This window comes from Pinus tabuliformis, chromosome 3_2 (genome assembly GCF_031772625.1).
Source record: "Pinus tabuliformis cultivar Carrire ecotype Pingquan chromosome 3_2, CPIR1, whole genome shotgun sequence".
In the NCBI taxonomy this organism is placed as follows: Eukaryota; Viridiplantae; Streptophyta; class Pinopsida; order Pinales; family Pinaceae; genus Pinus; species Pinus tabuliformis.
In genome coordinates this window covers 945,848,080-945,875,072 of record NC_142302.1, presented here as the reverse complement: position 1 = coordinate 945,875,072, position 26,993 = coordinate 945,848,080, and positions in this window count along the sequence as shown.

The following is a 26,993-nucleotide window of genomic DNA, read 5'->3' as shown; positions in this document are numbered from 1 at the left end:
AAAATCTCTATGAACCATTGTTTCCTCGTGTCATTTGCTACATTATCACCTATTAGGCCATAGATACATTATCCATTCATTTACAAGTAAAAACATTCTAAGGTACATACATAGATGTTGTCATAAAACACACATATAAGCACCATAATAACAACAGAAATACTTATGAAAGTACAACCATATAGACCACATATAACCCATCAAAATACTCATAGAAATACAAGGAGAAATAACCTTTCATTAATGATGCAATAATCCAACCGGATACGGGACTACAACGTTCCACCCGACCATAGATTGGTTGAGCCAAGTCTCTCTTTAGCTAATCACCCCCAGTGCCATATTCCAAGCATGAATATGGGACTCATAGAACACACCAAAAAAACCAATAAGAATGGCTGCCACTGAAGTTCTCCACCTACACCGTGAGGAATTTGAGTGCATCCTAGTCTCTTAGGCTTTACCGTAATCCACAGTTCGATCCAGGGATCACTAGGCCCTACACCAAGACACACTCTCTAGGCTTTACCGTACATCCCATCCCAAGATAACTAGGCCCAATGGAGAGAAATCCACCTCTTGGCTTTACCATATATCCTTCCATTCACCGGCAAGGATTCATAGGCCCACCGAGGCACACATTCTTGGCTTTACCGCAACCCGTTGTCTAGTTCAGGGAGTACTAGGCCAGTGGCTTTACCATGATCTATAGTCTGGTTCAGGGATCAATAGGCCATTTGTTTGTCATTTCGAAGATCCACCCCACTTAGCTTTGAATCCATCTGACCATCCCACATTAACTGAATATGAGAACCCATCTCATCAAAGCTATAAGGAAATGGCAAGGCTACTCTGAAGAACACTGTCACACTTGGTAAAATGCATGCCATGATAGAAAAGAAGCACATGCAATCCCATGCATGCCAAATCTAGCGAGGAAAATACACATGCAAATCGATACTTGCAATGAACCATGCTGTATTTGTTTGATCTTGCCTTACCCCGCTTGATTTTTGCTTCCTCTTTCTTTGTTTTCCTTTCTTGCTCCAATGCCAAAGTGCTCCAAGAAAACTCTAAGTCTCCAAGAGTGAGAGGGAGAGAGAGAGAATAATGAGAGAGCTCCAAAGCTAAACTGACAAAAGGTTACCAATTGATCCTCAAAGGCATTTTTATGAATGAGGCCTCTATTTTCATCATTTTCCATTATTTTCCTTTGTTTTCCTCCTCACATGCAACCCGTGACCTTTCACCATCTTTTTCTCCTAATCTCCATTACTTTCATAAATAAATGTGCCAAAAATGCCATTTTTTCCTTTCCAAAGCCTTATCCATTGCCTTTTCCAATTTCCTTAGCCATAAACAGCCAAATGAACACTCCCTAGGATATCTTGCCCAACATTTAACTTGGAATAAGTGTCCCATCAACCATTGTTATTATTTTTAACTTTTATTACATGGAATTTTCACCAGGGTTGTTACACCTCCCCTGTAACATTTTGTCTCTTCTCTTACAATGTGAGAAAATTGGCCTTTATCAATAGGGTTAAGCTTCTATTAAGTCTCACTCATATTCATGGTGGTGAAACTTCTTGTCCTTTCTTTAGGCCATTGCCTCATAATCTCCTTCCTATTTCATTTGAACTTGAGACGACTTCTAGCTTTCTAGTCAGCCTTAGACTCTATCTTGCACCTAGAATTTTTGTAACGGTGCTTTAATTTTTGGATTTCATTCTTCAAAGTTTATGGTTCATCGTATTCAATTTGGTCTTTAAATGGCAATGGAATCCCACTAACATACCTCTGAATCTTGGCTTTTCCATCTTTGAGGTAAGGAACATACCTCAACAACTCTAGGATCTCATGGTGTATCCTTCATTTTATAATTGCCCCATTTTGAATTCACAAAAATCCTTAAGTTCGTTGTCAAAATACTTGTCAGATAGGTATTTTTCCCTAAACTTATCCTCATATTATTCCTAGGACATTTCTTCTTCTCTTATGCCTTTCACTTTCTTCAAATCATTCCATCAAATATTGACCTTTCCTGTTAAGCTGAAGGTATCCACCTTTACCTTCATCTTCTTAGAGTAGTTATGGAATATGAATAACCTTTTCATTCCAAGTATTCAAGATTCAACACCTTCTACTTATTTGCTTCACCATCGAATATAGGAAGTTTGGTTTTCTTGATTTCCTCTAGCACATAATCCTCTTCTCTCCTTCTCCTATGATGATCATTATGATGATGTCTATGAACATCACTGGGTCACTTCCCATGGATGTTTTTCCTTCTCTCTGGAATATTCAATAGAGTACCTCCATTTACTGTGTCTTCACTAGACATCCTGAGCCTTTTTCCGGATCTACTCTTATTTTTTTCATGTTTCCTTTATCTTTGTAAGTCTTAGAGGATTTGCAGTGTAACTACATTCACCCTTGCTTTCCTTTCCTATGCCTTGACAAGCCTTTCATTATCATCTTTGCAGCTCCTTATTTCAGCCCTCAAACTCCTCAGGTATCCATCCAATTAGGAGAGTTTTCCTCTCTAGTCTTCCCAACTAATTCTTAATCTTCATGTCCATGTTGTCACATGTAAGTGTTATATTGTACCATCCTACTATTCATTCCTTTCATCTTTTAATGTTTTCTTAGTGTGTTTTCATACACACATATAATTTTTAAATTAATCAAAATATAAATACATAATCTAAACCATCACTAGGCTTCTTATCATGAGTCTACCAGTGCTAGCTGAAACACCACACCCCAAGTTAGCACATCTAATGATCCAAAATGGATTTTGGATTTTGGATTTTTGGAAGTTATCATAAAATGAAGCTACCCTTTATCCTTAAAAAAAGGGGCAAAATCCCCTAAAAATGGGTCCTAAAAACCCTCTAATTCTTCAAAAAACCAAAAAATAGCGCAAAGGGAGAACCATTAAAAAAAGGCGGATAACACTATTGGGAGGCAAAAACATGAAGAAATAGTGCCAAACAGGCTTATCGACAGTCAAAGGCACAATGCACGGGGGCCGTCAGATCTGGCCGATCAACGGTCCAGATCCAATCAGCATATCATAATCGGCGGTGGCAAGCGGAGGATATCGAAGGCAGACATACGATAGGACTGGGCCGATGCAATATCATGATCACTGATATTAGTTGATCGCAATCGGTGTTGGCACAGGCCATACCATATGGAAAGACCCCACGCTTATGCGATATGCGATTGCGACAAGTCGCATCGCAATATCGCATTGGAGCTAAATAGAGGAGTGGGGCTATATACACACAGATATATATATATATATACATATATATACATACATATACATATATATATATATATATATATATATATATATATATATATATATATATCTATACATATATACATATATATACATACATATATATATATATATATATATATATATATGTATATATATGTATATATGTATATATATATATATATATATATATATATATATATATATATAGATATATATATATGCGATACGATAGCTGGACCTAATAGAGTTGTAAACGATATTCCATAAAATTTGAGATCCGTCAAATGGCAGTTTCTATGTATTTTCACGTATTTCGTTTATTAAACGAAATACGAAGGGAAGTGCCGATGTGATGAAAACCGGACCCAAAAGGGTTTGTGAATGAAAATATATAATATTTCAAGTCCATCTAAAGCCATTTTTACAGGATTTTCCAATGTTTTAATGTATTTTTAAAATACAAAGGGAAACTACGAAACAAGCAAGATTTCGAGTGGTCCGTAGGTAGTGAGTGGTTTTGACATGCTCCGCTTGATCCCATCCATTGAACAACATGTGGAGAGAGAAAACCACCCTTTTCGAGTGGTTAATCCCTATACGAATGAGCCACCCGAAATGAATCTCAGCTGTTGGATCAAGATCCCTCAGATCAATGGTGGAGATGCGATCATGATATAAAGGCGGACTCGATAGGAATATAGTGCGGATTTATGAATATTTGAAGTCTGATGAACAGTGTTTTGGCGGATTTTTCCGTGTTTTGCAGTGTTTCTCTGTGTAAAAAGAAAACGACCATTTTGGGATTTCAAAGACATCGATGACCCATTTTGTTGCAGAACAGGTGGCCACCTTCCCTGAAGACGTTATACAATGCTTGCTAATGCTCAAAAGGGGATTTGAGCGGATAGAGGCCAGAAGCCAAAGAGCCTGAGAAGAGGAAACAAACAGACAACATCAGTTAGCTTAAAAGCCATGAATGTCAGAGACAGAAGGGGATTGCTGGAGTGGCTGCTAAAATAGAGAATAAGCAGGCAGCACAGAAGCGAAAAGTAAGAGCCAAAGCCAAAGCCTAAGAGCCGAGAGCCTAAGAGCCAATGCAAGAGCCTAACAGCTAAAAGCCTAAGAGCTAGCATGAGAACCTAAGAGCCAAAGCCAGAGCAAGAAGGTCGAGAGCTTCAGAGTTTGGGATAGAATGGCATTCTAAACCCATTGTTTCTGTGTTAAACTGTGGAGTTGAGTCAGAGAGCTTGTAAGAAAAGATTGCTACCATAATCCCAGAGAACCTAGTCAAGTTGACTAGAGCTCATGGAGACGCAGCCAAAGAGTTTTGGGTGAACTCCAAATTAATATCATTGTTCTGTATGTGTTTTATTGCTGCATTGGCTCTGTTATTTTTAATTGCTGCTATTTTGCTTTATATCAGTCTAAGCAAATCAAGTTATAGCACCTGAATAGTTTAAAACAAACATAAGCATACACCCATATTTTCAAGCATATTATAAATTCCGCATTGGTTAATCAATAAGACTTGGGAATATATAAGCTTTGGAAGTGGGAGAGGTTCTTGTAAGTTAGATAAGAAGCCTGAAAGCCCCATTTTTATATCAGGTGGTATCAGAGCCTAAGTTTGATTAAACCCACCTTCAAGGGAGGTTATACTAGAATGCTTGATTGACAGAGCAAAGATTTCTTGTCTAAAAGGTATTTAAACAGTCAAAGGTTGATTGTATGCTTATTGCAGACTGACATTTGTTTGAGTTTGCAGAAGTGAAGGGAAAGCTATTGATAGCTCATTACAAGAAGGAAAAATAGGAAGAAGGGCTAAAGGCATTCTTCTATCCCAAAGGACCTCAAGGCAATCCTTAAAGCACAAAAGGTTTGCCGCAAAAGATTGCTTAAATAAGCTCTTTATTAATCTTCAAAGTTCTTTGTTCATTGGCATAATGACAACTTCCTCAAGTGCATCCTCAAATCCCTTCTCCATCTCGAGACTCTTTGATGGAGACATGAAGCAATACTTGTTCATCATGATGGACAAGATGAGAGAAATGTATGAGGATGGAAGAAAGAGCAACATACTTAGGGAGCAGTTGAATTCCATGAAGGAAGAGAAGCAGTTGCTTTCTGACAGACTACAGGAAATGGAGAGGCAACTTTATATTGAAAATGTGAACCTGAAGAGGATGCATGAGTTGGAGTCACAGCTCTTTGTTGCTAAAGAAGCCTTGGTCAAGTATTAGCTTGAAGAAGAGGTAAACCATTCCGGTTTATCTTCAAACTCTTCTGAGAATGCTTATATTGGTTCTTTTGAATAACATACTAGAGGCATAGGTTCCAAGCTAATGTCCAAGATGGGCTATGAAGGAAAGGGCTTGGGAAAGCATGCACAAGGTATTGTTGAACCAATAATGGTTGAGGAAAGGCCTAAGTATTTGGGTCTTGCTTATGGACAGTCTTATGGAGAAAGTTCCAAAGTTGCCATGAAGACCATTAAAACAACTCCAAGAAGGAGTTGCATTTCAGGTCTGCAAGAGTGTGAAGGTTGTATTCAGGAGGAATGTAGTAGCTTGAAGCATAATTTGTAGGATGCAGGTGTTCAGAAGCACACACTTGAACCAGAGAGTTGGGGAGACTCTAACAGCCTTGAAGATATTGATGGGGTTGCAAAGGGAGCCACTTCTTCATTTGCTTCACCTCCTCATGAAGGCAATAAAGGTGAAAGAGGCAGGTATAAATCTGGTTCTAAACATTTTTCTTTTGATTGTGTAAAGCATGATAAATTTCAACATAATAATGGGAAAAGAATTGCATGTTCCTTTTGTGGTTTGGATAACCATCATATTTCTAGATGTTGGAAGAGAATGACCACATATAGGAAACTTTTGAAGGAAAAGAAACAAAAAGCCAAAGGTCCATTGGATAAGGAAAATCATGTTGTCAATAGGATGCACATGTGTTGCACTTACTGCCGTAAGCAAGGGCATCTTGCTGAAAGGTGTTGGACTCTGAATCTAGCAATGCTTCCACAAAATCTGAAGAAGGTTGGAAGAGAAGATGGCAGAAATGGAAAGGAAGTTTCCATGATTGATGTGTATCAGGATGATTCACATGTTGATGCTGATGTGCAGACAAAGGGACGACCTTTGAAATGGATTAGTAATAAATGGTTAGAGTTATTTTCCAATTAAGGTTGCATGTCTATTGATGCATCTATTTGCATTTCCTTGTTGATGAGATGCAAGTTGTGGGACTTTACCAAGAAGGTGAATGGGGGAAGTTGGGTAGGAGACTCACTCTGTTGCTGCAACATTATATTTCATTTCAGCTTCAAAAGTACAATGATGCTTAAGTGAAAGTTGAAGGATGAAATGCATGCATGAGCATGATTTGCATGAACACAGGGATGTTGATGTTTTCCTGGTATTTGAACATGTATGTGTAATCAACTTGAAGGGTTGACTGCTTTGTTGTAAACATGCATGTAATGCAATATTAACTTGGAAAAAGTTGATTTGGTCTCCCAGATGGAGGTAATAATGAAGTGTTTCATCTTTTAAAAAAGAGTCCAAATGGTCTTTTTCTACATGCTTGACTTGAAGATTCATTTGTTTAAAGGCATGTTTTGTGGGCTTGTTACCTAGTCCATCATTTGTATGCAGATGTAAGGCATGGAGGTGTTCACAAGATGTGAAATCTTTTCTTTTGTTGAAGTAGGTGTTTAGGCCATCCAGTTGTTGTTTGTATTCTTGTTGTTGTTAACAATTGTTGGTGATAGCTTTTCAAACAGGTATAAATGAAAGTCTTGTGGAGCAAATGTACTTCACATTTGTTTGAACAACCTTGGATCAATGATCAAGGTAGAGAAGTTCAAACTACCTTCTATGACCATTTCAACAGAGGTTTTGCAGGAAGGCAAGGAGGAAGACAACTCTTTCCAGGAAGACCAGCCCATCCAAGAAGGGAAGTGGTCAGAAACTTTGGTTAGAGACACTATGCAAGGAAAGTGTATGGGGAGGCTAAAAGAAGGGTGTGAGTCACTCTCATTTACTGTTCAGATTAGTATATCAGTCTTTTGGAGACCAAACGTTCTCTTAGTGGGAAGCCGTGATCTAAAACGAATTTTGGATAGACTCCTAAGTCTAGTGTTCCTCACAAAGGAAAAATGAAAGTCCAAAGAAGTTCTTCAAACTAGCCCCATTACAGAGATTGTCTCATTCTGAATCTACTGCAACTTGAATGGGAAAAAATGGACGTAGGATGTAGAAGTTATCATAAAATGAAGCTGCCTTTATCCTTAAAAAAAAAGGGCAAAATCCCCTAAAAATGGGTCCTACAAACCCTCTAAGTCTTCAAAAATCCAAAAAATAGCGCAAAGGGAGAACCTTTAAAAAAGGTGGATAACACTATCAAGAGGCAAAAACATGAAGAAATAGTGCAAAACAGGCTTATCGGCGGTCAAAGGCACAATTCACAAGAGCCGTCAGATCTGGCCGATCAACGGTCCAGATCCGATCGGAATATTGAAATCGGTAGTGGCAAGCGAAGGATATCGGAGGCAAACTTACTATAGGACTGCGCCAATGTGATATCGCGATCAGCAATATCGACGGATCGCAATCGGTGTTGGCATAGGCCATACCATATAGAAAGACCCTGGGCTTATGCGATATGCGATTGTGACAAATCACATCGCAATATCGCATCGGAGCTACATAGAGGAGCGAGGCTATATATATATGTGTGTGTGTGTGTGTGTGTGTGATGCGATAGCCAGACCTGATCGAGCTATAAACGATATTCCATAAAATTTGAGATATGTCAAACGACAGTTTCTATGTATTTTTGTGTATTTCATTTATTAAACGAAATACGAAGGGAAGCGCCGATGCGATGAAAACTGGACCCAAAAGGGTTTGTGAATGAAAACATATAATATTTCAAGTCTGTCTAAAGCCATTTTTATGGGATTTTCCAATGTTTTAATGTATTTTTAAAATACAAAGGGAAACTATGAAACAAGCAGGATTTCGGGCGGGCTGTAGGCGGTGAGTGTTTTTGACTGTCCTCTGCCCAATCCCATCCACTGAACGACATGTGGAGAGAGAAAACCACCCTTTTCGGGTGGTTAACCCTCGTACGAAGGAGCCGCTCAAAATGAATCTCAGCTGTTGGATCAAGATCCCTCAAATCAACAATGGAGATGCGATCACGATATAAAGGTAGACCTGATAGGAATATAGTGCGGATTTATGAATATTTGAAGTCTGATGAGCAATGTTTTGGTGGATTTTTCCGTGTTTTGCAGTGTTTCTTTGTGTAAACAAAAAACAACCATTTTTGGATTTCAAAGGCATCGATGACCCATTCCGTTGCAGAACAGGTGGCCACCTTCCCTGAAGATGTTATGCAATGATTGCTAACGCTCAGAAGGGGATTCGAGCGGACAGAGGCCAGAAGCTAGAGAGCCTGAGAAGAGGAAACAAATGGATAGCGCCAGCTGATTTAAAAGCCATGAATGGCAGAGACAGAAGGGGATTGCTGGAGTGGCTGCTAAACAGAGAATAAGCATGCAGTGCAGAAGCGAAAAGTAAGAGCCAAAGCCAGAGCCTAAGAGCCAGCGCGAGAGCCTAAGAGCCAAAGCCAGAGCAAGAAGGCCGAGAGCTTTAGAGCTGGGGATAGAATGGCATTCTAAACCCATTGTTTCTGTGTTAAACCATGGATTTGAGCTAGATAGCTTGTGAAAAAAGATTGCCACCATAATCCCAGAGAGCCTAGTTGAGTTGACTAGAGCTCATGGAGACGTAGCCCAAGAGTTTTGGGTAAACTCCAAATTAATATTGTTGTTCTATGTGTGTTTTATTGATGCATTGTCTCTGCTATTTTTAATTTCTACTATTTTGCTTTATATTAGTCTAAGCAAATCAAGTTACAGCACCTGAACAGTTTAAAACAAACATAAGAATACACCCATATTTTCAAGCATATTATTAATTTTGCATTGGTTAATCAATAAGACTTGGGAATATATAAGCTTTAGAAGTGGGAGAGGTTCTTGTAAGTTAAACCAGAAGCCTAAAAGCCCCATTTTCAGATAATAACAAAATCATGTCAAAAATCAAAACTAACCTGTTTATATGTACATATCACAAATAAGAATATCAAATAGCACACGTAATTCATTTGCATGGCAACCAAGGTCAAAACACCTATCACATTGCTCTAAACCTCTATCCTATTTTCCAAAGGTCCAGTGTTAAACCTTGCTCTAATACCACTCTGTAACATACCCCCTTACCACCCATAGACTTCACTAAAGGTAGAAGGAGGCAGTTACTATGATAAACCCGACCTCTAATGTTCTGTTATGGAAATTAGGTTTAAAAATTTCTTCATTTTTCAAACTCAAAACCTAAAATAAACTCTTCCATTACATCGATCTTGTTGAGACCTCTCTAACAATATAAACTTTAGCTTAATCCAACCCCCGGATCAAAATATATGGCCATTTAAAGTATGGTCCATTAATCCCTGCCATTTCATTAGTGGCACCCAAGTGTTTACCACATGACACTTCACATCTCTACCCTATCACACCCCAAGCAAGTCCATGTCACTTTCATGATCGTGGCTACCACGGTGGTTGTGCCACATCATGATACACATGCCCCCTTTTTATGATCGACGCCCCTTATGTAGTGGGGTGAATTAATAACCCACATCCAAATGAGGCCCACAATTACATCTAACCCCATGACTTAAAACCTCGAGTATTCCTTTTTCTGCTCCTTATAAAACATTTCGAGTGATGTCACAACTTAAAATTGTTGTGGTGATGTCACAATGACATTACCTGCCCTAACCCTTTTTCCCTAGAACTTTTTCTCTGTGCCCCCTTTGGAAATCGTCGGGGTGATATTAGTGCCATGATGACATCACCCTAACATTCCCTACCCTAGTACATAAACCTCAATCCTTTCTCCTACGCCTCCTCTTTAAAATTCTAGGATGATGTCATTTTCCACCGCGACCTTTCCCATTAGGTCTCTGACCCCCTTCCAAATATAAATTCTCATTATGAAATTCATTAGCCATTTTTTAAAGGTTTCACTAGCCCCAAGGCCTATACAATGTTATTTTCGTCACTTACCGGACTACACTTCTATCACGACCCCTTATCCTTGACCAAAATGCTTTATATATATATATATATATATATATAATGATACTTCTCCTAATCTTGTATTACACAGGGTTCTATCTCTCTTAGTAGCTATACAAAGGGGCTTGATATTTAATTCATTTTAATGCAAGAATATAGTTAATAAAAAATATTTAGCCATCTCTTTTATACTCAATCCATTTAGGCTGATTCAAACTTAATTATTCCGAGTTTAAGATTATATTCATATATAGATTCATATTTTTGCTATATTTAAGCAATTAAACTAAATTCAGACTTAGATATAAGACATAATAATTAACCCACTCCTCAAGGATTGCACATGAACTCACATCCCTCATTCTTACATGAAATCACATTAGCATTATCATTTAAATAGTACATCAAACACACACACACACTTATCAATATACACATGCACATGATATAACTTTCCATATTTATATAGAAAACATCCCTCCTTAGCATTAGCATAGCCATTCTTAATCAAGACAATAGAAATATGCATAATATTTGAATGTGGAGGAGCTTAAATGAATTCTTATCTTATAGAAGAATTTTGGCAACTAAGATTGGGACTCTAAATTTGCACCTAACCTTTGATTGGCCTGCACTATAGTCTTTCTTGTAGCTAATCACCCCTAAGAAAGATTTTAGAGGTTGAGGAGGAGTTCTTAAAGGAGTTAAACTAATAACACTAGCTAAAATGGGGTCTCCAAAGGCCAACCCATTACCCACAAGCCAATCTAGAGTCATCATAGTGAACAGTGAACTACTTTCCTTGGGATTTCTCACAACTCTTAGCTGTTACCTAAAGATATTTTATCTCAACTAACATCATCTCAGGGATTCTTTATAAGAATTGTGATTCACAACTCAATTTCAAGAAAATATTTCTATTATAGCATGGGAAGGTTCATTATCTAGACAAGTTATTTTAGGAGCATATAGACCACTTCTCCAAGTGGTTCCTCAATGAGAGCAAGCACCAGTGTTAATATTCTTGGTGGTTCATCAGCCGCACAAGCACTTGAGTGTCCCTCTCCTGGCCAACAAGTTCATCAATCCACAATATTCCCAATGGGTTCATTAGCCTTAAGGAAAGTTACTACTCTAAAATATCCTCAACCAATAAGCCTTCTTGGGTTTCTTCAGCTACACTGCTACTAGAGTTAACTCACCCTCTCTATGTGCTCCCTCTCTTCTCTCTTTTGAATCCTCCTTTTTCTCATCATATCCTCTCCTTTTGGTCTATTTGGGCTTTTTGAACTGATCCACTATTGTTTTTCCACCTATGGCCCTTTTCGCATTGTTGCAACAAATTCTTGTTTCTTATCTCTCGGAGTGTTCTCTACAAACTTCAATTTCTCTAATTCAATCATATTTTCTCTTGAAATTTCTTTGACTCCCTATGATATATATATGTATATATATAAACTTAATGGAAAGTTTATATTAAGAAATATAATTTCAAAGCAAAAATTTTATACTTTAAAAAGAAATTAAAAAAATTGACAATCATGGAGAAGAAAGTGGGAAATATACATTTTCATTAAAAGGAAAGTTTGAAAAAAAAATTAATATTAAAACTTAAAAAATTCTTACTTATGCTTTCCACAATTTTATTTACCTATTCAAGAAATATATTACTAAAAAAAGTTTATTATCCAAAAGCTAACCCAAAAACGTTTACTATCCAAAAGGTAGATCCAAAAAGGTTTACTATCCATTTAGCATATAAATGAAACCCTGATATTCTGCGTCAACCTTATCAACCCTCAAAGATAAGTCAATAATTATCCCTACTCAACAAAAATCATCAAGCCAAACCCCAATAGTATAATCCAATGGCACATGACACTCTAGTTGTAATACAACAAGTATTAAACTCTGATTCAGGTATATCAGTGATATAATCCCTAGCATGATCAAATCTACTGTCAAAATTTAAGTAGTTAATCCTTGTCATCAAAAACATTAACAAATCTGAATAATAATTTGATCTGGCAATATAATGACACACTAACACTTACAATACAGCCAAACCCTGATTTGAAAGCTTTGACAAGCTTAGCGTAAACCAACAATTCAACATTCTTCAATAAGAAATTTAATGAGAGATATGATAATATTTTTTTAATGAAAGATATGATAATAATTTTCTTGTAAGTAGAGTTGCATACAAAAATATCCAATCCGCATTCTTATTTACTTATTGAAGAAATGTCACTGAAAAAAGTTCACTATTCAAAATCCAGCCCTAAAGAGTTTAGGGCCCGAAAGGTAGATCCAAAAAAGTTAGCTGTCCAAAAGTTACATATGGAAAATGTGGGATGAGAGTGAGAAAATGACGTGTCACCCAGAATTTATTTATAGTTTTCAATTGAAACGGTCACATCCTTTCTTGCCCATGTTATTTTCGCGGTCGAAGGAAAAAATGAAATATGTTTTCGGAAAAAATAAAATGTGTGTAAAATTTAACCTTCGGTCGGAAAAATTATCATTTTCGGTCGAAAAGTTGTTTGGCCGAAAACTTGTCAATAGACAATTAGAGTTGGTTTAAATTTGTTTACCTTTTTCCAATTTCTAAATGGTTAAACTCCATCAAATATATCGAATTTACTTTCAAAACCAACACAAACATTTGTATAATTGAATTTATTTTCATTAAAAGTAAATTTTATGGAATTTCATACATATTGGTTAATTTTAACTAATTTTCTAATAAAATGTGTGTAAATTTTTTTAAAGGGTATTATGATTTAGTAAAATCAAAATTATGTATCTTTCAAAATACATTATGGAAAAATATGAAAAAAATTTGGTGTATTAGGTTGGTCCATCCTCTTTAATGGGTAATTTTAGATTCTTTTTATTTATTTTTAAATAATATGATGAGAAACCTGGTAAAAAAATTCTAGTAACTATGATATGTATATGTTGGCTTCATAAATATAGTCATGGCCAAGTAAACACTGTTTAGATTATTGCAGCGTAATTTCCCTTGATTTTTAAAAAACACACAATTAAACAATTGATAAATTGACATGTTAAATGTGAATTAAAAATTTTTAAAAATAAACCATAAAAATCTTAATAAAAATTCTGACAATTTCTAACTTGAAAAAATTCTAAAAATAATATTTATTTATTTTTTTCAGATAAAAAGGGTCAAAAATGTAACCCAACCTCCCATTTTCACCCCCAGAGTTCTGCCCAAGCTAGTTTTCTTGCTAGCGCATTTGTTCTAGCAGTTAATCTTTGTCCTTATTTTCACCATGGGCGAGCATTCTGCCCAGGCTAGTTCTCTTGCTAGGGCACTTGTTCTCGTTCTTAATCTTTGTCTAAGAGGAACATGGGTGTTGTCGTTGTTAAATTGCGTGTTTAGCCCATTAAGGCAGCCAGGTCAGCTTCCACGACTAAAATTATTTATCTCAACCACCTTAAGAAATCACCCTTCGGGAAGCTGCAACCTAAAATTTGTATCTCAATTCTCAGGAATTTTAATTAAAGTAAAAGTGATTTAAGATTTTTACATTAGGGGAATAAGGGGTTGTCACAATTAATTAAGGTTTTCAGGTCTTTCTTTCATGTAGGTTCAAGTAGTTTAATTGGAAAATGATGCGAGGTTGCTGCTAAATGAATTTAAAAAAATAAAAAGTTTATGCTATCTTCTCTCATCTTATTGCCCAAGAGTTTTCAAATGATTAAACCCATATGTTTTACTCCATTTTCCATCTTTTTTTTACTGCAAAAATATTTTACTACACAACATTACAAACATCTTCTGAGCTTTTAATCTTATTGAAAAGCTAAATAATTTCTTTGTACAATTCTTGCATGTGCTTTGAAGAAAATATTATTGAGTGACACTTGCCATTTTCAAGTTTTTTTTAAATAAACTCATACTATGAAGATTAGTACGAAAGCCTACTTTTAAGTGATTGAGAGTCAAAGACAACCAAATCAAGTGGTTAAGAGTCCAAGACAATCCAAATGTCTTATCAGTAAGTTTACCTGTGAAACAAAAGGAATAAATAATAAATACTACCTAGGTATTTAAGTTAAAACAAAATTTCATTATAAAAAGTTATTTTTATATAATCATAATAGTTCATTATTATGAGACAAACAAAGTTTGTATTAGATTCACATTTTGTTCATTTAATTGTATTTTAAGTTAATTTTACTTTCTAGAAACTATGTTTTATAAAAAGTTATTTTTATATAATTAAAAGTTATTTTTATATAATTATGATAGGTCATTATTATAGACGAACAAAATTTGTATTAATTTTACTTTTTAGAAAGTTATTTTTATATAATTATGATAGGTCATTATATTAGATTTACATTTTATTTATTTCATTGTATTTTAAGTTAATTTATTTTTTTTAGAAACTAAGTTTTATATCTATTTTGACATATTTTGACATGTATACCTTGATGAATTATAAGTTTGATTAATTGGGTTTGATACATGGTTAAGTGTCATCATGTTTAATTATGTTGCTTTTGTTGTACAAATGGATGTTCTATCATTCATCTGATTAATTGTGTTTGATATATGGTTAAGTGTCAACATGTTTAATTATGTTACTTTTGTTTGATATATGGTTAAGTGTCAACATGTTTAATTATGTTACTTTTGTTGTACGAATGGATGTTCTATTATTCATCGTTCACATTTTGATACTACTTTGCTATACAAATAGATGCAATATTCTTCATCATTGACATGTTTTTATTACCTAAACTTTAATTAGTCATATAAATGGATAACTTTTCACATTCTCTGTGCATGTTGAATTAGGACATCTTTGAATGTTTAGTCATAAGGCCTCACATAACTTCATCATTGAATTATATTAATCAAGATTGTTTTTATGGTTTGATTATATCCATTAAATATATCAACTCTAAAAAAACAAAATAAATGAATGATAACCACACTATAATTTTAAAGATATAATAAAAATTAAAAATTAAAAATTAAATCTTTTGAAAGAAATACACTTTATATTTTATTTAATGTTATTTTTCCTCCTTAAATTATATTAGTATAATATTATAACTTTATAATTGTCATCCTAAATCCATCTTAGTTTGGGATTTATCAAGCCTCTAGAAGAATCAAATATCTCAAGGTGTAAACCTCTTTTTTTATTGGCACTTGATAGATCCAAAATTAACATGGATCTAGGCTAGTTTCTTTTATATATATATATATATATATATATATACAACATTACAATATCTATTTTATATTGGGTTGGTTTGTATTTTTTTTTTTGTTATATAAAATTAAAATGTTTATATAACATAATGTAACATGACATTACAATATTTCTTTCATACTAAACTAAAGAGCACCTTTTAACACAATTATCTCATAATATTATAATATTTTCTTCCTTTCAATTATCTTAATAAAAATAAAACTAACTTTTATTAATAAAAAAATTTATTTTTAAAATGTATTTGTCATCTAATTATTGGTTTGTATTAAATATTACTAGTTGAGCATCCTCAAAGAATGACTTAAAAGGTAAAGAAACTCACTTGTAATTTACATATATGTAAGAACGAGTTAATATAATTTGATTTAATAGTAAATTAAAATTTATAGTTTTTTAAATATAAAAACAAATAAAATTATATATATATATATGATTTTTACCTATAATTATTTTCATTTTATAATAAAATAACATTTTAAAATTATATAAGTTTAACATTTTTAAATTATCTATATATGAATTATAGTTAATTATTTCATTATGATGTTTAATGATTTATTCTTACACTTCTATATTAATTATATTTAATTATTTAAATGAAATTGATAGTGATTTATTTTTAGATTATCTATATGCCAATTATATTTAATTATTTGAATAATAATAATATCTTATTTATTCTTATTATATATAGCAAAATGTATTACCATTTTTTTTTTTTTTTTCTGTATATTTTTAATTTTTAATTTTTATTTTCTATATTTTTTAATTTGTTTATTCATTATATATTTTTAATGAACTCTATACCAATTAAAAATATTGTTTTTTTTATATTATTCATTATATATTTTTTAATGAACTCTATACCAATTAAAAATATTGTTTACATAATGTCCAATTGTTTTTTTACAAAGAAAATGAAAGTCAAACTCTTTCTTTTTATAAAAAAATATGAAACTCAACCTCTTAAATGACGTTAAAAATCCCCGCTTAATTCAACAAAATAAATATTATAGAAACAACTCAATCACTTTGGTTGAAAAATGGTCATTGGACCCATCAAAATTGAGTATATCATAAAAGAAATTTAAAAAATAATAAACCATTTGACAAACAAACATGATCCAATAATGGAGCAACCTACCATATGGGATTGGCATCACCTAAGAACTCCCAAAATCCTAACCTATAGAGCCGAGAATTGTCCAATCTCTTGGAGTTTGTCATATATTCATTATAATAATAATCTTGTCTAAATTTATTTAGACATCTTTATAAATTATTCAATAATACAACGTAATGCATAATAATATAAATAATGAATAATTCAATTATATGACTCAATGTAGAATATATAATGTAATAATATAAATAATAATTGGGAACCTCATGGTATATATGTATGGAATCATTTGAAGTACAAATTGACTGTTAATGGACCTACTTATTCATAAATTTATGTATACATCTCCATAAATGGTTCAACCATGAAGTGATGTAACATAAATGAAAATTGAAAGCCAAACTTAAAAGTCTAAAAGAATAAAGTCCACATCTTAATTTTCCAGTTGTCTTATAAAATATATTATTATCATGCACATGTTTCAAGGTGCATCTTGACTATTGATAGACCTGCCTTTTTCATAATGTCCCACTTATATTCCCACCACGGCTCCCTAGGATTGCCTAGATACACAAAATGTGAGTGCTAAAGTTGGTGATGTGACTGTTACATTTTCACATAAACTTATTATTCAAACAATCATTATGAAAATTGAAGGGAGAAATCAAGAGAAGGAGTCCTATAAACTTGGTACCACGATCCTAGTAACATGGTTTTGGATTGATGGTATGGTTGGGCATTGCAAACATCCTTTCATCTTTGAATCTTAATTTCTTTGCACAATTCTTGAATGTGATTTAATGAAAATATTATTAAGTAGTGCCACTTCTAATTTTGAAGCTTGTTTTTTTAATAGACTCATACTATGAAGATTTGAGAGCCTACTTTTAAGTAATGGGGAGTCAAAGACAACCCAAAAAATAGACTCATACTATACTAGGAAGATTTGAGAGCCTACTTTTAAGTAATTGGGAGTGAAAGACAACCCAAAATCAAGTGGTTAAGAGTGGAAGACAATTTGAATGCATTAGCGGTAAGTTTATCAATAAATAAATTTATCAATAGGGTTTTATATGCGATAAAAAATGAATAAATAATAAATATTACTAGATACTCATGTTGAATCAAAATTTTATAGGGTTTTATATATAGCGAAAGGAATATATAATACATATTACTAGGTGCTTATGTTGTTTTTATATGATCAAAATAGGCCATCATTATGAGACAAATAAAGTTTTCATTAAAATCAAATTTTATTCATTTTATTGTTTTTTACGTTAAATTTTTTCTTTCTTTCTAGAAACCATGTTTTGTATTTATTTTTCACATGTATGCATTGATTAATTATAAGTTTGACTAGTCATGTTTGACATGTGGTTAAGTGTCGTCATTTTTAAATGATACCTTTGTTGTACAAGTGGATGTTATGTTATTCATCATTGGCATGTTGGTACTACCTTATCACACAATTAGATGTAAAATTCTTCATCATTGACATATTTTCATTATCTAACCTTTAATATGCTAATAGATGGATGAGACTTTTCACATTGTGTATACATGTTGAATTAGGACTTCTTTGGATGTTTAATGATTAGACATCAAATGGCTTTATCATTGAATTATACTTACCATGTTTTTTTTGGGAAAAAACCCTTTGACATATTTTCGTCACCTATATTATGTTTTGATTATTTCTCTTCCTAAAAAAAAATGTAAGTTAATTTGTATTACCTCAAAATAGCAAATTATGTCATTTTGTCTATTATATCAACATAGTACAAGATAATACATTTACTTTTGTCCTAGTCTTAGATCCTAGGATTGATGATGGATTTTTCCTTTTTTTCTTTTCTCTTGCAAACGCCAATCCATTTCGAAGAGTTGTCAGGAATTGATGTGGAGGAGACAATGACAACATTTATTTTAGACAGTTCCATTACCATAGGTTCTACAAGATTTGTTATTTCATTATTAGTATCCCATTTATCTGATTCATGGATACATTTGTGCCCACTCATTGACAAAGCCAAAATTATGGCTGAGTCTCTTTCATTTTCAGTCGAAGGATGAGCCTCCTTAGCTGAGGGATGAGATGGCTCTACCTATGACTGAGTTGAATATGATGGAATTGATTTTGCAGTAGGAGTCCTTTGTTGCTATATGTTATCTTGCTTGGGGGGCAAAGTATTCTTGGATCCTTTTGTAAGCTTTGGATCTTACCATCCACGATACTTTTTCTTAACATCCGTGTGGGGATGGGACCCTTGAGAAAAAGGGCATGAATTCTAAAGATGACCAGGCTTTTGATAATTCCTGTAGCAAAAGGAAATCTTTTCATAGTCCACCAGTTTTGAACGAACCCTGCTCCTACACTTGAGAAGGATTTTATCAAGAAGTGATCCAGAATTTATCCAGGACAAAGAATTAAAGGTATTATAGACTCATGTGCATGGATGTGCCTATGTTAATTTATGCAACGGATCGATAAAATTGCGAAATATACAGACACCGGAGCAGTTAGGGAAAACACAACAATAAAAACATGTAAATGCAACAAGTTTAATAAGGAGTTCACCCAATGCTCTTGGGCTATGTCTCTTGGTCCAACCTTTAGTGGTGGCCTCTCTATTATGTTTTCAAAGCAAATTTTTTACAACAATGAGTTCAATTTGAGTCTCACTCAACATATATAAATCAGTAGGACTGGACTTAGATCCCCCAAGTCTCTGGAGTACACAGACTCTCCTTACTGAAACTCGACCTCTATTGGTCACAGTAGTATGAGCCCAATCTGAGACTCATACATGACAGGTAAGTACAGAGGAGTTTTCTTGAACCTCTCAAGCCCTCTCTGGAGTACACAGACTCTCTCTAACTCTCTCTGGCTCTGTCTGGCTCGATGCTACCTTCAGGTTAGCTTGGCTTCTTCTCTCTGTTCTCTGCTCTTGGCTTTCCACCTTGACTAACTCACTGCTTGCTTTGTTTCTGTCAGTTCGTGGCTTTAAAGCCAATCTGCTTTCTGACTATTCGTTTCCGCTTCCCGGCGCTCTAGTTCTCTTGCCTCTCTGTCCATTTGAATTCCTTTGTTTTGCATCATCATCGCTATGTAACGCTTCATAGGGAGGTGGTCACCTGTTTCATAATGAACTGAGCGTCAGCTCTCTTGGAAATGTTTGAACGGTCATTATTTCCATTTGCTCCAACATTGCCCGCAAAATATGAATCCCTGCTAACGAATCGTCCATACCAGACTTCAAATCCCATATAATATTTCTTTATCATCTGTCAAATCCAGTCATTCATCGGGACGCACCTCCGCCATTGATATGGACCCCCCAAATCCTACGGTCATTGTGCATATTGAGTGGATAATTAGCTCAACGATTACCTGTTTGATATGCGTGGTTTTCTCTCTCCTCCGTTGGACGCATGTCACTTGCTGTGTGGCATCGGGAAGAACTCAGTCTAAACCACTTACCATTTCGAGGCCCTTCTGACATCCTGCCTAGTTTTTGTGGAATCCTGCTCCGCCGGAACCGAAACTAGTACTTTTCCACATTTTATAACCTTTTCGGGTTTGGACGCTTCGGGGCTTTCCTTCACTGAGGGGGACGCCCTGTGATACGTGATTAGCCTGCTCCTGTTCTCTGATCTGGGTCCTGGTTTTCCCAGTTTTCCCTCAGCACACGTTACCATGGGCCCCCAGTCTGCGCGCTTGATCGAGGGTCCTCATTGCTCCATGCTGGTCACAATCTGCAACTGTCACGAGGATTCCTTATGATAGCTCGATCCTTTTAAAACTTGAATCTTTTTTGGCATAATTGAAAGAGTTCATGAAAACTTAGAGAGTGTTCTAGGATCCAATTGGGATCATGGCCTTCCCACTGAAAAAGATTTTGGACCACCAAAAGTTGGTTTTTAAGCACCAATCAAATGAGGATACAATTTCCTCGCCTGCTCAATTTCTATCCATCTTGTATTGCTTGGTTTTGAACCTTTGATTCCAATCCTAAAGTACTCAACATTCCCCCTATGTGTAGTTCTCACCTTCCTGTCTAGAACTGTATCTTCCTACAACTCATTAAGATATTTAGGTAACAGATCATTAATAGAAGGCAACTGACTCTGCTCTTCGAGATCTTCAATCAATGAAGGTTCAAAGAGTCTCAAGTTGTCTACATTAACAACTGAGTAGATGTGCATGTAAGCTAGTAAATCAAGGCAAAAAGCATTCTCACCAATTTTCTCAAGTATCTTGAAAGGTCTATATCTTATTGGCTTCGGCTTCTTACCTTCGCCTTGCATTTTTTCTTTGCTGATATATAGCCAGACTTGATCACCAACTTGGAAACTATGCTCAGTCTGATGCGCATCATGCCTTTCCTTGCACTTGGCTTGGTTCTTTTCCAGTTGTTCTTGTACTACCTGGTGAATCTCTTGGATTTGTTCTATGAAATTGGTTGCCTTGTCCACATCATTGTATCCATCAATCGCTATGTCTTTACTAAAGACAAAATCCAAGGGAGACCTTGGTGTGAAACCAAAATAGGTCTCAAAAGGAGATCTCTGTGTAGAAGAATGTTTAGCTCGGTTGTAAGCATGCTGCACATAACATAAATGTTCATCCCAAAGCTTGGGATGCTTGTTGCAATAGCCTCTGAGCAATTGGATCACTGTCCTGTTGACCACTTCTATTTGGCCATCTGTTTGCGGATGAAAAGCTATGCTCTTCTTCAGTCTGGTGTCCATCAATTCCCACAGACTTGACCAAAATTTCCCAACAAACTGGGTATCTCGATCATATATAATGGAAGTGGGTAATCCAAAATGAACCCATACATGCTGAAATAACAACTTTGTAGTTTTTTCATCTATAATCTATTTGTTACAAGGTATTAAAATACACATTTTGTTGAACCTATCCACAACAACGTATAAATAGTCATGACCTTTTCTAGATTTAGGGAGTCCCCCAACAAAGTCCATAGAAACACTTTCCCAAGGATGAGAAGGAACTGGTAGTGAAGTGTACAAGCCTAGTTTTCTGTTGCTGGGCTTGCTTTTAGCACACATGGTACACCCTCTTACATATCTAGAAACTGTCTCATTCATTTTTGGCCAATAACAAAATCTTTGCAGTTGTGCAATTGTTTTACTTACACCAAAGTGACCTGATATTAAAGAAGTGTGTGCTTCTCGAATTATCTTTACTCTTTATGTTTGAGGAATGTATAACTTTCCCAAATGATACAAGAGTTGGTCCTTAACATGATAATCCAATTCTTCTACTTGTTTGCATTGACTTAAAGTTGCATATACATCTTTAAAATCTATATCTTGAGCATATTGTTCAATGTAGCTTTCATGCAATACTGAATTATACTTAAGTATAGTGGATGCATTTATGATTGGTCTGGACAACATATCTACAACTTTATTGTGTATGCCCTTTTTATATCTGATGACAAGATGAAACTATTGTAGAAAACCCATCCACCTATAGTGTCTTGTTTGTTGCAACTTAGTTTGTAAGTGCAAATATTGAAGTGGTTGATGATCAGTGTGTATAACTATCTCTTTTCCCATTAAATAATGTTTCCACTTTTTCACACTCTGTACTAATGCATACAATTCTTTATCATATGTGGGATAATTAACGACTGTAGAATTAAATGTCTCATAATGATAACATATGGGTTTACCGTGCTGCATCAACACTGCTCCCAAGGCATAGTCACTGGCATCCATTTCAATCTCAAATGGTATTTGAAGATCAAGCAGTGCTGTACTGGTGCTGTACTAATCTTTTCTTTTAAGGTGTCGAAGGCTTTCTGTTGTTTGCCTCCCCACTGAAACACCTTGTTCAATCCTGTTAAAGCATGTAAGGGAGTTGCAATCAAGGAAAAGTTATAAATAAACTTTCTCCAATACTGTGCTGCTCCTAAGAAGCTTCTAACTTCTGTAGCAGATTTGGGTTTAGGCCAGTTTACAATGATTGCAACTTTAGAGGGATCTATCTTCAATTCACCACCCCCTACAATATGACCCAAATAATTCAAATATGTTTTGCCAAATTCACATTTTGAGAGTTTAACATAAAGATTTTCTTTTTTCAAAACATCTAGAGTCTGCTTGACATGATTTAAATGTTCTTCCCATGTTTTACTAATATAAGAATGTTGTCCGAATATACAATGACAAAATCATCAATAAAAGGTCTGAGTACATCATTCATTATTCTCATGAAAGTAGCAGGAGAATTAGTTAAGCCAAAAGGCATAACCAACCACTCATACAATCCCTACTTTGTTTTGAAAGTAGTCTTCCATGCATCTTGCTCTACAACTCTGACCTGATGGTAGCAACTATGCAAGTCCAACTTGGAAAAATAAACAGCTTCTTTTAGTTGATCTAATAGATAATCTATGCGAGGAAGGGGATAATGATTTTTTATCATTATTTTATTCAATGCTCAGTAATCAATGCACATTCTCCACGAGCCATCTTTCTTTCTCACCAATACAATTGGAGACCCACAAGGCGATGTGCTAGGTCTTATGAACCCTTTCTCGAGTAGCTCTTGTACCTGCTTCTTGATTTATTTATTCTCTAAAGCAAACAACCTGTACATTCCGATGTTAGGCAATGGAGCATCTTGCTGTAAATTAATATCATGTACTATTTCCTTTTTGGGTGGTAGACCTTTAGGTTCTTGAAATAGTATGTCATATTTTGAAACAACTTCTTCTAAATCAACTTGTTGTTTAGCATTACAACCATCAAATACATTGGTTTTATCAGGTTTCTTTTCCTTTAAAACCATCAGTAAAAATTGTTTGCATGAATTTACAATTCTTTTCATCTTCCCTGAGTTTATGAGAGTATAATTATTCTTGAGTTTGTGAGCTCTTACAATATATTTGATTCCATCTTTAACGAGTTGATACTTGTTTTCAGCTCTATAGAAAATAGCTTTTCCATCATACAAGTAAGTACTTCCTAAAACAATTCCACATACATCCAAGGGAACAATATCTAACTCAACCTCATCTACAAATGCTGACCCAAAAGAAAACCTAAGTTTACATTGTCTAGTCACTTGTAGCTATGCTTTATCACATAACCAACCTAATGGATATGGATTTTTGTGAGATGTGGTTAGTAATCCCAACTTCTTTACAATTGCTTCAGAAATTAAATTTACCTGTGAGCCACTATCAAACAAAGTATCAATCTTTTGATGCTTCGAAACAACTCTAATATGAAAAATCTCATGTCTTTTCCTCTCATTTTCTTCATTATCAGTAGATTGTGCAGAATTACTAGTAGATGCTTCATAATTTTTACCTTTTATACATGTGGCTGCAATTGTTGTTTCATCTCCTGAATCTGACCCCAAATCCTTTTGAATAGCTGCAGCAGCCTTCTTCTTCTTGCCCTCATATTTCTTGGGTTTTAGTTTTGGATGTAGAACCCAGCAGTGTTCATCATCATGGCCATCCTTTTTATAGTGAGTGCATGAAGATTTGGTCTTTTGTACAATATTTGTCTTCCTCTCTTTCCATTTATGTTTTTTTTCTCCTTATTTTTGCTTGCAATGGTTTTTGATGATCCCCCAACTTCTGGGTTCACATTCTTGCCTATAGCCTCTAGATGTGTAGCTTGAACATATACCTCATCTATGCTAGTGGGATTAAACATGAGAATTGTGTGTCTTAAGTAGCTGTGTAGACCACCTATATACTTCAGCAGAGTTACAGGTGAGTCTAAAGAAATTCCTAGAATCAAAGCTCTTTTCCTAAATTCTTGAGTGTAACTTTGTACACTTTGCCCTTTTAATTGTTGTAGAGTTTGCCAACTCATCATGGCTTGTTGCATATAGGCTAGTGGATAGAACTATTTTTTAATTGTAGAAACAAACTCACTCCAGACAGAAAGAATCTTACCATGCTTCTTCATGTCATCTTGTGTCCTGCCTTCCCCCCATACCAAGGCAGTGCCTCCAAGGCGTAGGCTGGCCAGCTGAATCTTACTACTGTTTGAATCAATTCTCTGCACTCTGCAATAAACATCAATCTGTCTAATCCAATTATCCAGCTTCTCTGCATTCAACTCTCCATCGTATAATGGTAAATCATATTTAACATCTAATTTAATCAAAGATGTCTTCTTTTTGTTTTCAGGGCTACTAGGAGGTGTGGGAAGTTTTTCTTCTTTCCCCTTGCCTTTGGAGTGGTCATGGAGGAGAGATTCTTCTGCTCCTTTATCTCGTTTGGAGTTTGAAGCATCTTCCTCTATACCTTTCTTAAATTCTCTATACATTTCGTCTACCATGGCTCTCATGGTCATGAAACTATCCATGAACTGAGGGTCTGATTCCAAGGGACTTTCTTCTGACATTATCCTCTTAGGATAGACTCTTCCAATTTCAGGGTTAGTTTCAACCAACTCTCCTTCTCCTAATTTAAGCTTTGATCTAGTTAGCATTCAACAACAAAATCCAGCACAAGCTTGTCTAACCTTAGTAACCTAGAGCTCTGATACCACTTGATCTGGAATTTATCCAGGACAAAGAATTAAAGGTATTATAGACTCATGTGCATGGATGTGCCTATGTTACTTTATGCAACGGATCGATAAAATTGCGAAATACACAGACATTGGAGCAGTTAGAGAAAACACAACAGTAAAAACATGTAAACACAACAAGTTTAATAAGGAGTTCACCCAATGCTCCTGGGCTACGTCTCTTGGTCTAGCCTTCAGTGGTGGCCTCTCTATTATGTTTTCAAAGCAGATTTTTTACAACAGTGAGCTCAATTTGAGTCTTGCTCAATAGATATAAATTAGTAGGACTGGACTTGGATCCCCCAAGTCTCTGGAGTACACAGACTCTCCTTACTGAAACTCGACCTCTATTGGTCACAGTAGTATGAGCCCAATTTGAGACTCATACATGACAGGTAAGTAATGAGGAGTTTGCTTGAACCTCTCAAGCACTCTCTGGAGTACACAAACTCTCTCTGACTCTCTCTGGTTCTGTCTGGCTCGATGTTACCTTCAGGTCATCTCGGATTCTTCTCTCTGTTCTCTGCTCTTGGCTTTCGGCCTTGACTAACTCATTGCTTGCTTTGTTTCTGTCAGTTCGTGGCTTTAAAGCCAATATGCTTTCTGACTATTCGTTTCCACTTCCTGGCGCTCTGGTTCTCCTACCTCTCTGTCCGTTTGAATTCCTCTATTCTGCATCATCATCACTGTGTAACGCTTCATAGGGAGGTGGCCACCTATTTCATAATGAACTGAGTGTCAGTTCTCTTGGAAATGTTTGAACGGTTGTTATTTCTGTTTGCTCCAAGATTACCCGTGAAATATGAATCCCTGCCAACGAATCGTCCATACCGGACTTCAAATCCCATATAATCTTGCTTTATCATCTGTCAAATCTAGTCATTCATCGGGACACGCCTCCGTCGTTGATCTGGACCCCCCAAATCCTACGATCATCATGCATATTGAGCGGATAATTAGCTCGACGGTTACCCGTCCGATATGTGTGGTTTTCTCTCTCCTCTGTTGGACAAGTGTCATTCGCTATGTGGTATTGGGCGGGACTCGGTCTAAATTTCTTACTGCCTTGAGGCCCTTTCGACATCCTGCCTAGTTTTTGTGGAATCTTGCTCCGTTGGCACCAAAACTGGTACTTTTCCATGTTTTATAACCTTTTTGAGTCCGGGCACTTCAAGGCTTTCCTTCACTGAGAGGGACGCCCTGCGATCGCTATCAAAATCTGTTCCTGCTCTCTGATCCGGCTCCCGGTTTTGCTAATTTTCCCCTAGTGCATGTTACCATGGGCCCTCGGTTTGCACGCTTGACCAAGGGTCCTCGTTGCTCTGTGCTGGTCACAATCTGCAACTATCATGAGGATTCCTTCTGATAGCTTGATCCTTTTAAGACTTAAATCTTTTTTGGAATAATTGAAAGAGTTCATGAAAACTTAGAGAGTTTTCTAAGATCCAATTCGGATCAAGAAGACCTTTGCTGAGATCTACTTCAACACATATGTGAACAAATGTGGCAATTCCTTTCACAATCCTTTTAGTGCTTGTTTTGATGAACCATCCGAGTAAGTTTCCCACATTGGCGAGGATG